This window comes from Gossypium raimondii, chromosome 6, assembly GCF_025698545.1.
Source record: "Gossypium raimondii isolate GPD5lz chromosome 6, ASM2569854v1, whole genome shotgun sequence".
Classification (NCBI taxonomy): Eukaryota; Viridiplantae; Streptophyta; class Magnoliopsida; order Malvales; family Malvaceae; genus Gossypium; species Gossypium raimondii.
The window spans coordinates 12,410,352-12,420,206 of NC_068570.1; the positions used below are offsets into that span (position 1 = coordinate 12,410,352).

The following is a 9,855-nucleotide window of genomic DNA, read 5'->3' on the forward strand; positions in this document are numbered from 1 at the left end:
AGTCGAATTTGTGCTTAGAAACTGTTTGTACACTACCAAATCAAAACTAACCTGGGTCTGATTTTCACAAACACAATGTCCTAACTTTTCAAAACCTGCATCCAAAAGAGAACCTCTTTTGAACGAAATGGTCATACCTTTTTTCCTCTTATGACCAAGATGCCTCAGCTTCAAACGAGTAGACTTCGACTCCGTAAGGGATGAGGGACGTCTAATTTCACCGGCCACTGTAGAACCTTCCAGAATATAATGACTGTCAGTCCTTTTACCTTTTAACAAAATGAGAGCTCCACGAGATACTTTAATGCCGCTCGACTCAATGTTGATTCTACATCTTTTCGAGTATAAAATACTCAATGAGATGAGATTTTTTTGTAAATCAGGTACATACCTGACATCTGAGAGTGTCCTAACCGTCCCCTCGTATATCATAATTTTAACAGTACCAATACCAATTACCTTACTGGATGAATCGTTTCCCATGCATACAACTCCACCTTCAACTAAATTGTATGCGAATAACCATTCTTTATTGGGACACATGTGGAAAGAACATCCCAAATCTAGGATCCACTCGGACATAATTTTGGAGTTATCGCTCGTTGATATTAACAAGAAATCATCACTGCTTTCATCGGCCAAATTAGCACCAACTACATCTTCCTAGTTACTCTCGGTAGCTATTTTATTTCATAGTTTATAACAATCTGCTTTGACGTGACCTAACTTTTTACAATAGCGACACATTTTGTCTCGCTTCTTTGATACTACCAAAATGAAAGCTTGCCTATCTGCCTTGTTATCCGAACCAAACTCATTATTGAGTTTGCCTCTACTCAACAAATGACCCTTCACATATTCGAACGAGAGCTTTTCTCTACCATAAATTAGGGTCTCATTGAAAGACTTGTAATCTTCATTGTCAATCTGAACTTCAACGTTCTTTAAATCATTTGAAAGAGTAATGAATTGACTTAAGTGATATCTAAGAAGCTCACCTTCATTAATGTGAAACGTAAATAGACGTTGTTTCAACATTAAACAGTTAGCCAAAGACTTAGTCACAAAAAGAGTTTCTAACCTTTTCCACAATGTGGATGGGGTATTCTCCATCAACAACTCCTGTAATACCGTATTCGCGAGGCACAACTGGATTGTAGACAAGACCTTTTCATCAAGCCCTTCCCATTCTGTTTGATTTAGATTATCAGGCTTTTTCCAGGTAATAACCTTTTTCAAGCCAGTTTGAACTAGAATTGCCATCATCCGAACTTGCCACAAATTGAAATTTGTGACACCATCGAACTTCTCAATTTCAAATCTTATTGTTTCCATCTCTGAATGGGCTAATCTACGAAAATGGAACTAGCTCTGATACCACTTGTTGGGGATCAACCCGATAAAACAATGAACAAGTAAAAATAGCGGATGAAATGGAGAAATTGAGCACACAAATTTAACATAGAAAAGCCCCTCAAAAGATGATAAAAAACCACAGACAAAGATAATTATACAATAATGACAAAAGAACGAAGAGTAAAAAAATAGAAATAAAAATTAAACCCAAAAAAACCCGAAAACAAAGAACCCTCAAAACGTAAACACAAAATTATCTAAAAGTGTTATGAGTTCTAATATCTAATGAGTGTATTTTCTAAGGTTGTAATAGAGCCTATTTCTAGGCTAAATTCATAAGTCAAATAATAATAAAATAATGTAGACTAATTAGAGTTTGATTGAAACAAATAAATAGAATTTAACTGGAAGATTATTTCTTAAATTTGACTGAAATAGAGTCATACTCAACAAAAAGTAAATTATATTGATTGTAGCTATATCTTGTGCATGAAATGAACAAAATAACTTATGAAAAGGTTGATAATTTGGTGAACTTATATGCATAATCATTGATTATATTTGTGCCATTATGTAAATAAAGGTATATTTGATTTGGGATTGAATTTGTGCATGATGCATACATATATTTATTTATCTTGAATCAAAGATTACCACTGAGTGGTTTGCTCAGCATACAGTTTGTTTTCCATACACAGATTAGGTTCAGTTCGAGAATCCTAAGCATAGACTTCTACATCTAGTTAGCGATCCCATACTCAATAATGTTTGTTTATTTTTTACTTTTATTATTAGTTGGCATGTAACTAATAGGTTAAGTCATGTTGGTTTTGGTATTTTAAGAATGATATATGTTTGCTTATATGTATATATGCAATTTAGATCTAATATAGTTTGGTTTAAGTATTTTGGTTTTAAGGTTTGTATTTGCATGTGGTAGGTTGAATATGGATTGTAATGGTATCAAAGTTTAGTTGAATTAGTATGATAGTTTATAATGATAATAGTTCTTGGTGAAATAGCAAGAATTGTATATAAATTGATATGACATGCAATATGTAGTTAGCTTATAGTTGATATGATGCTAACTGATGTTGGTTGAGGATTTGGTATGTAAATTGATGATATAATGTTGAAATTGTGAACTGATTATGAATTGATGATGTTGTGAATTGGTGAGGAAAGTTACATGTTTTCACCAAAAAGATTTTGCAAAAATAGTATGTGATGTCGCGATGAGAAATGGCCTGTAATGTCAAGTTGAGACAAGGAACACTGTCTTTTCAATGAGGCCAAAACGGTGAATGATGTCACCAGCGATGTCGAGTGGATTGATGTCGTAACGTGACAAACTATTTAACGATGTCATGACGTCAACCCTGTATTTTGAACCTTTTACAATTTAGTATTGATTCGATCTCGGGTTAGCTTTAGAGCTTCCGTAAGCTCGTATAAGACTCGAGAATGTTTATGTATCATATTATTTGTTTATATTGTTCATATTTGCATGTTAAATGGCTATAATTGTGATTATTTTGATCGCAGTTGCAACAAATGTGACACCTTGTAGCTCGAACTCAACGATCAGGTCGAGTATAAGGTGTTACATGAAGATTCTAACTTCATTTCTTTTTCCAATATTGAAAATTTAAATTTCAAAATAAAAAAATCAATTAAATAGTGTCGAAACCATTTTTAAGTTTGAAAAAAAACGGGGATCGACTTTGAAGATGAAAACGGGAGTCGCTGTAACAGCCCGATTCTGGGCCTAGTCGGAATAGTGGTTTCGGGACCACAAATCCGACGAGGGAAAATATGGTTATTATTATATTTTTATGGTCTACAATTTCACGGAGAATTTTCGTAAAAATTTCGTTCGAAAATTTCGACGTTTGGGCACTCAATTTAGTCAAAAGGACTAAATTGTAAATAGTGTAAAAGTTGAGTTCTACATCTTAGAGGTGTCTAATTGTTATGAAATTTTAAATTGGAGGTCTTTATGTGGTAATTAGACCATTAGTTAGTTGATGGACAAAAATAGACATAAGAAATGGGTGAAATAGATTTTTTTAAATGGGGCATTTTAGTCATTTGGTTATTAAATAGAATTAAATGGGAAAAAGATGGCAAAATATGCTCATCTTCTTCATGGTGAACGAAATCAGCAAGGGGAAGCCATATTTAGGGTTTTAAGCTTTCAAGCTCCATAGTAAGTGATTCTAAGCCATTTTTAATGTTCTTCGTATTTTGGAGTCCATTAACTTGGTTTAGCTTATTCTACCATTAATTAGTGTTAGGGTTCATATTTGGAAAAATACCCATAGGTGAAATGTGTTTATTTTTCTGTTTTATGGTGGAATATGAAGTTAGAGATTATGTTAAACAACTTTTGCTAAGCAATTTTAAGCAAAAGGTAAATAGACATAATCGGAAAATAATTAATATTCAAAAGTATGTGTTGGAGTGGGAATTTGATGTTGCCATAGAAGGGAAAATGTTCAGCATGTTATAAAACTTAAGAATAACTGATGAAGTTTAATTTCGAGCTTGGGGACAAAAGTGTAATTATGCAAAAGTTTGGGGCAAAATTGTAATTTTCAAAAAGTTGGGTGGTGGATTATTTTAATAAATGTGAATATTAAACGAGTTAAATTTGCTATTATAGATCAAGAAAGACGTGAAGAGTATATCAAGCGGGAAAAGAAAAGATAGTGGAGTAAAGTGCAAAATTACAATATTTTGCACCGAGGTAAGTAAACACGTGACTTAATGTATTATTTTGATATTATTTGATATATGTTGAGATTTATTTGGAATTAAAATAAATGTTTGGCAATATCCTAAAAATGTTGTTAAATTGGGAAATGTGATAAAGGGTTGCAATATATGGTTTATGGGTTGAACACTCGGAATAAGCCGGAGTATGTTGTATATAAAAGGGGTTGTTGTGTCTGATTCCCGATTCATGGGTGGTGCTATGTGCGTGATCCACCATATCTTTGAAATGTGAAAGGGGTTGCTATGTCTTTGATTCCCAGGGGTTGCTAAGTCTTGATTCCCGATTTCATTGGTGGTGCTAAGTGCGATATCCACCATATCTTTGAAATGAAAAGGGGTTGCTATGTCTTGATTCCCAGGGGTTGCTAAGTGCTGATTCCCGATTTCATTGGTGGTGCTAAGTGCGATATCCACCATATCTTTGAAATGAAAAGGGGTTGCTATGTCTTTGATTCCCCAGGGGTTGCTAAGTCTTGATTCCCGATTCAATGGTGGTGCTAAGTGGGATCCACCAATAACGGTTAACATTCCAGTGTTCAACGAAAAAGTGTGGAAGGTGAATATTGCCATATGGTGGAAAATTTTATGGGGTAAATATTGAGTTGAATCTTGAATCGACCCATGTATGAGATGGGAGAAAATATCAAAAAGCATAAAAGGAACGATTTAATTATAAACTGTGTTGAACAACAGCAATTGGGTAACTTTGAAAAATCACCATAAATGGTGGAAAATGAATGGGAAGCTGAATAATATATGAAATTGAAGTTGAATGCATCTATTCTCATATGAAAGAAATAGAATAAGCAAAAGAGTTGTATTTTGGAGATATCTGAATTTTACTGAAACAGGGCTGGATTGATTTCGAGATCCCTGTTCTAACTTTGGAAAATTACCAAAATTGTAAAAAATAATTATGGCATGAAATTTATATCCCTGGAATCCTTATTGAGTATATTTTTATTAGAAACAAGCGAAACCATTTTTCAAATTTTTTACAGAGAGTTAAGTGAATTTTAGTGAGGAAGGGTCAGAACCGTTGGGCAGTGAAACAGGGGAAGGTTTAATGAATAAACTGTACTAATTGGCTGGGTCAAAAATTCTGAAATTTTTATGGTGAAATGGTATATGAGTCTAGTTTCAGGGAAAATTTACGGAACTCAATTTGGATCCCTGTAGCTCTAGATAAAAATAAATTAGCGACTATGACGCAGAAAAACAGCTTGCTGGAAATTGCCTAAACAATAAAGTTATTCATGAATAAGTTTATATTTTGGTGTAGTTATGGGAGTAATTACTTATTTATCATGTGTTTACTTACTAAGCTATATGCTTACTCGATTTTATTTTCTCTTGATTATAGTGACTTCCAACAACTCGGAAATTGGAACGAAGTCGGACAATCATCTACACTATCCTTCACATTTGGGGTATTTTACTACTAGTGTTCAAATTTTATGGCATGTATAGACAATTTATGTAATGTGGGATCATCATGTAAATATATGTTATGGTTCCCTTTTAAATGTAGTGTTTATTAATAGTTAAACTGTATGTGTGTTTATACAAATGAAATTGGTTGGTATATTGGAATGTGTTCTAAATTTGCAGGAGGTTTAAGCAAAAATAAGTAGGAATGTTGTCGAAATTTTTTAAAAATTTAGTAATACCTCATACTCTGTTCCGGTAAGGAATACGGGTAAGGGGTGTTACAGTCGCCACCGATCTTTTATTAAGGTGTGACCGGTTCACCATTAAAAATAAGTTTTAGGTCTGCGAGATTTGAGAAAATAGGTCCGGGAATCAGTTACGCACGAGGAAGGGTTAGCACCCTCGTAACGCCCAAAATTGGTACCGAATCGATTGTTTAATGTCTTAGTGTCGAAACTTTGAAAAGATTTTGAAATACGATCCTTTTATTTTGAATAAAATGAATTAGGTAATAAGGCTCACTTAGTTCAAGGGAATGAATTGTCACACTCAGTAAGTTAGAGTGCAACGTTTCAAATCCTCAAAATTAAGTTTGACTTTTAAAACCTGTACATTTTGAGAAGGATATTCGATTCTTTAGGTCAAATGAGAAAATCGAAACCCAGTAAGTTAGAATTCGATTTCACAAAATCCTAAGTATCAAATATTGCCTTTATTTTCATTCGTTAGATAAATCCTCGTTTCGAGAAAACAATATGTCATATCCAATGCGTTAGGACACCACATATCGAATTCCCGAAAATGAGCTTTTGTTTGGAAATCATAAGGTTTTATTACAAAAGAGATACCCGGCTATCTAAATTCATCGGAGAAATTGAAGCCGAGTAAGTTAGGGCACAATTCTCTCGAGAATCATGAATAGTGGGTATTTTGATAAATTGTGAAATAAGATGATTCTAATGTTTTTATTGAAACACGGTAGAAAAAATGCATTGGTTAAATGATCAATGAATCATGCAAAATTTGAATAGTAAATATACACCAATGAGTGATGAACAATAAATCAATAAATACAATGACAATAGTTCCAATCATGCATTGTGCCACTATCAACATCAACATTCAAAAGTTATTAATTTACAAGGAAGATGCAATGTAACTAATTTAAAAGAGAAAATAAGTGAGAAAAGAAATTTGAACTTAGCAAAGTATTTACACAAAATTGTACATTTTAAAAAAAGGTAATTTATGAAGATTTGAAATAATTTTGTAATAGAATTTAAAAATGAATAAAATGTTTAAATGAATTCTAAAGAAAGAATTATAAGAAGAAAATAAAATAAATAAAATATAAATAAATCAAAAAATTAGTATATGTTTTAAATTAAGTAAGGAATATATATGAAATGAGATATTTAATATAAATAATATACGTATTTATATAACAATATATGTAAAAGAGGTTGAAATAAGTAAAATAATAACAAAATATTTATATAGAGAAAATAGGTAAAATTTACAATTTGAAATCAGTGGTATATTATTATATACATACGTATATAAAAAATAATTTAGTATAAATTGTATATACATATATAAAATAAAATTAGAATTATGAAATATTATTGTATAAAATTTTAAAGATGTATTATAAAATAAAACCATTAGAAAATGTAAAAATATATTGGGTTAATAAAAAGGATTAAACATTCAAACAATATTAGATTTTAAATTAAAAATATCATAATAATAAGTAATTAAATAAATAAATAAACAAGCGAATTTAAATCAACTAATAAGGGTTGAATTGAATTTGAAATAAAATTAAAGAAAAAAAACAAAAATAAAACAAAGCTGAGGGCCAAAATACGACACGCGGATAACATGAGGGCCAAATGGGAAATATTCCCTTCCCTCAAAACGCAACGCCTTGACATGGACCAAATTGGAACACATTTCCAATGCGGAGGGACCAGAGGGACAAATAACCCATTTAACAAAAAACGCGCGGATCCTCCATGGAGCAGGTCGGGTTGCGCGCGGGTCACTGGGTTTGAACGATACGACACCGTTTTGACACCATTGTAATAAGGCTCAAACGGTGTCGTTTCATGCTTTATAAAACTAAATAAAAATGAATAAATACACAAACCTAAAAAACCCTAAAACATTTGATTCATCGTTTCCCTTTTACAGAGAAACCCAGGTACTGCGCCGTTCTCGCGTCTACGACCTCCACCCAGGCTCCGATTGCGACGGAGAGGGTCAGAGATCCGACGGCTTCCAACGACAAGGTACGACTCCTTCCTTTACTCCCTTTTTTGTTGTTTCGCTTATAGAGAAAAAAAACAGAAAATGAAAAGAAACAGAGAAAGGAAAAGAAAAACAAAGAAAGAAAATAAAACTGCCAATCACCTCTCAAATCTTTTTTTGATTTCTCTGCCTCTGAATATTTTTTTTCTTGTATTCAATCTGTGAAAAAAAAGGATCCGTTTACAGTGCTTGTATTTGCTTTTTGTAGCCGAATCAGAAAAATAATAATATTTCTTTTTTGCTATTTCTCTTTTTCTACATTTTTCCTATATTTTTTTGCTAGTATTTGCTGTCGATTTCTGCTATTCTTTGTGTCCGTCTTTTGTTGCTTTGTGTGTTGCAGGCGTACGGAGGCCGTACGGTGACGCGTGTGAGGAGTGGCTCGAAGGTGTGGTGGCGCACGCATGAGAGGGGAGCGTACTGGCTGCGGCGCTGGTGCTAGGGTTTCTGATCCTCTTTGGAGTGTTAGGCCGTATGATTGTTGGGTTGGGTGTAGTTGGGCTAGGTGAATTGGGTTAGATTTTGGGTTTGTAATTTTTGGTTATTGGGCTAGGTGCAATTGGGCCATTCGGGTTTAGCATTCTGGGCATATGCATTTGGGCCTACTTGGATTTAGGCCTGCTAATGTAAAGAACTGGACTATGTTATTGGTTTTTTTTGTTGACTTTTAATTTTGGTTTGGTTTATTTTTTTTGATATTTTTTGTTTATTTATTTCAGATTTGGGCCGGGCAAATTGGGCCTATTACAAATAGATTGTTGAATTTTTTTTATCCCTTGATAATGCTAACTTATTTGTTACTGTAATATTGAAATTAATTAAATTAATTAAATTAATCTCCTTCTAATTTTAAAATTTTATTTTATGTTTTCATATTATTCTTAATGAAATCAACTTGATAACTCATATTTAATAATTGTCTGCAAAACTTAAATTTCTTTTGATTATATAATATTGAATCTTTCATATTAAGTTAAAAGCAAAGAAAATCATTGCAATTAATAAATTAATTGCTTGTTCTTCCTTTGGGTAAGAGGTGATGAAAAATTCAGGGTTTTGTTTGGCATGAAAGAAAAATTAATTAATTAAATGAAATGAAATGAAATAAAATAATTAATTGTAAGGTTTTTTCTCCTTTTAACTTAGTATGAAAGACTCAAGATCATATAATCAAAATAAATTTGAGTTTCATGTACAATAATTAAATATGGTTTATATGAGTTGATTTTAATATGGAAACATAAAATAAAATTTTAAAATTTAAATGGAGACTAAATTAATTAATTTAATTAATATCAATGTTATATTAACAAATCTGATGACACTAGCAAATGATAATTTTTTAATAACTTATTTAATTAATTTTAATGTTTTGAAATTTAAAATTTCAATATTGAAAAAAGAAAGAGATTTAGAACTTTTGACAAAGGGTAAACAAGTACAATTTGACAACTTTTAAAGTATTATTTTAGTTTCTATTTTTTACTTTAATCCTTAATTTTTTCACCCTAATTAATACTTAAAAAGGAGATATTTTTGGTTGACCAAAATAAAAACAACTTAGAAGTTGAGTGACCAAAATAAAAGTGTAAACATGATGTGACGTATCTTTGTTAATTTTCGTTAAAGATTTAATGATTGGGTGATTAAAATGAAAACGTTCTAAAATTTAATGATAAAATTATAAAGATTTTATTTTGAATGACCAAAATAAAAATTCCTAAAAATTGAATAATCAAAAGGTTGGATGAGTAACTAGATATCTTAGCCTTAAAATTTTATGCTATTGATTTGGATTGATATTTCTAATTTGGAATCCAAAATAATCTTGATTGTGTTTTTTTTCTAAAAAATTATTATATCTCTATTTCAATTAACTTGGTCAGGGTGGATATTTAGATAACCACGCATTGAGAAGTTTGAATTTGAAAATGGATAATATAATTTTTATCCTTAAATTTGGTAATTAGATTCGTT

At 31.5% G+C, this 9,855-nt stretch overlaps 1 long non-coding RNA gene across 1 annotated transcript; it reads left to right on the forward strand.

Moving 5' to 3' along the window:
* The first annotated feature begins 7,575 nt into the window (after positions 1 to 7,575).
* On the forward strand, positions 7,576 to 8,574 carry LOC105771524 (uncharacterized). Its single transcript, XR_001126542.2, has 2 exons — positions 7,576 to 7,859; positions 8,222 to 8,574. It is a non-coding gene; the product is annotated as an uncharacterized LOC105771524 (long non-coding RNA).
* The last annotated feature ends 1,281 nt before the right edge of the window (positions 8,575 to 9,855 follow it).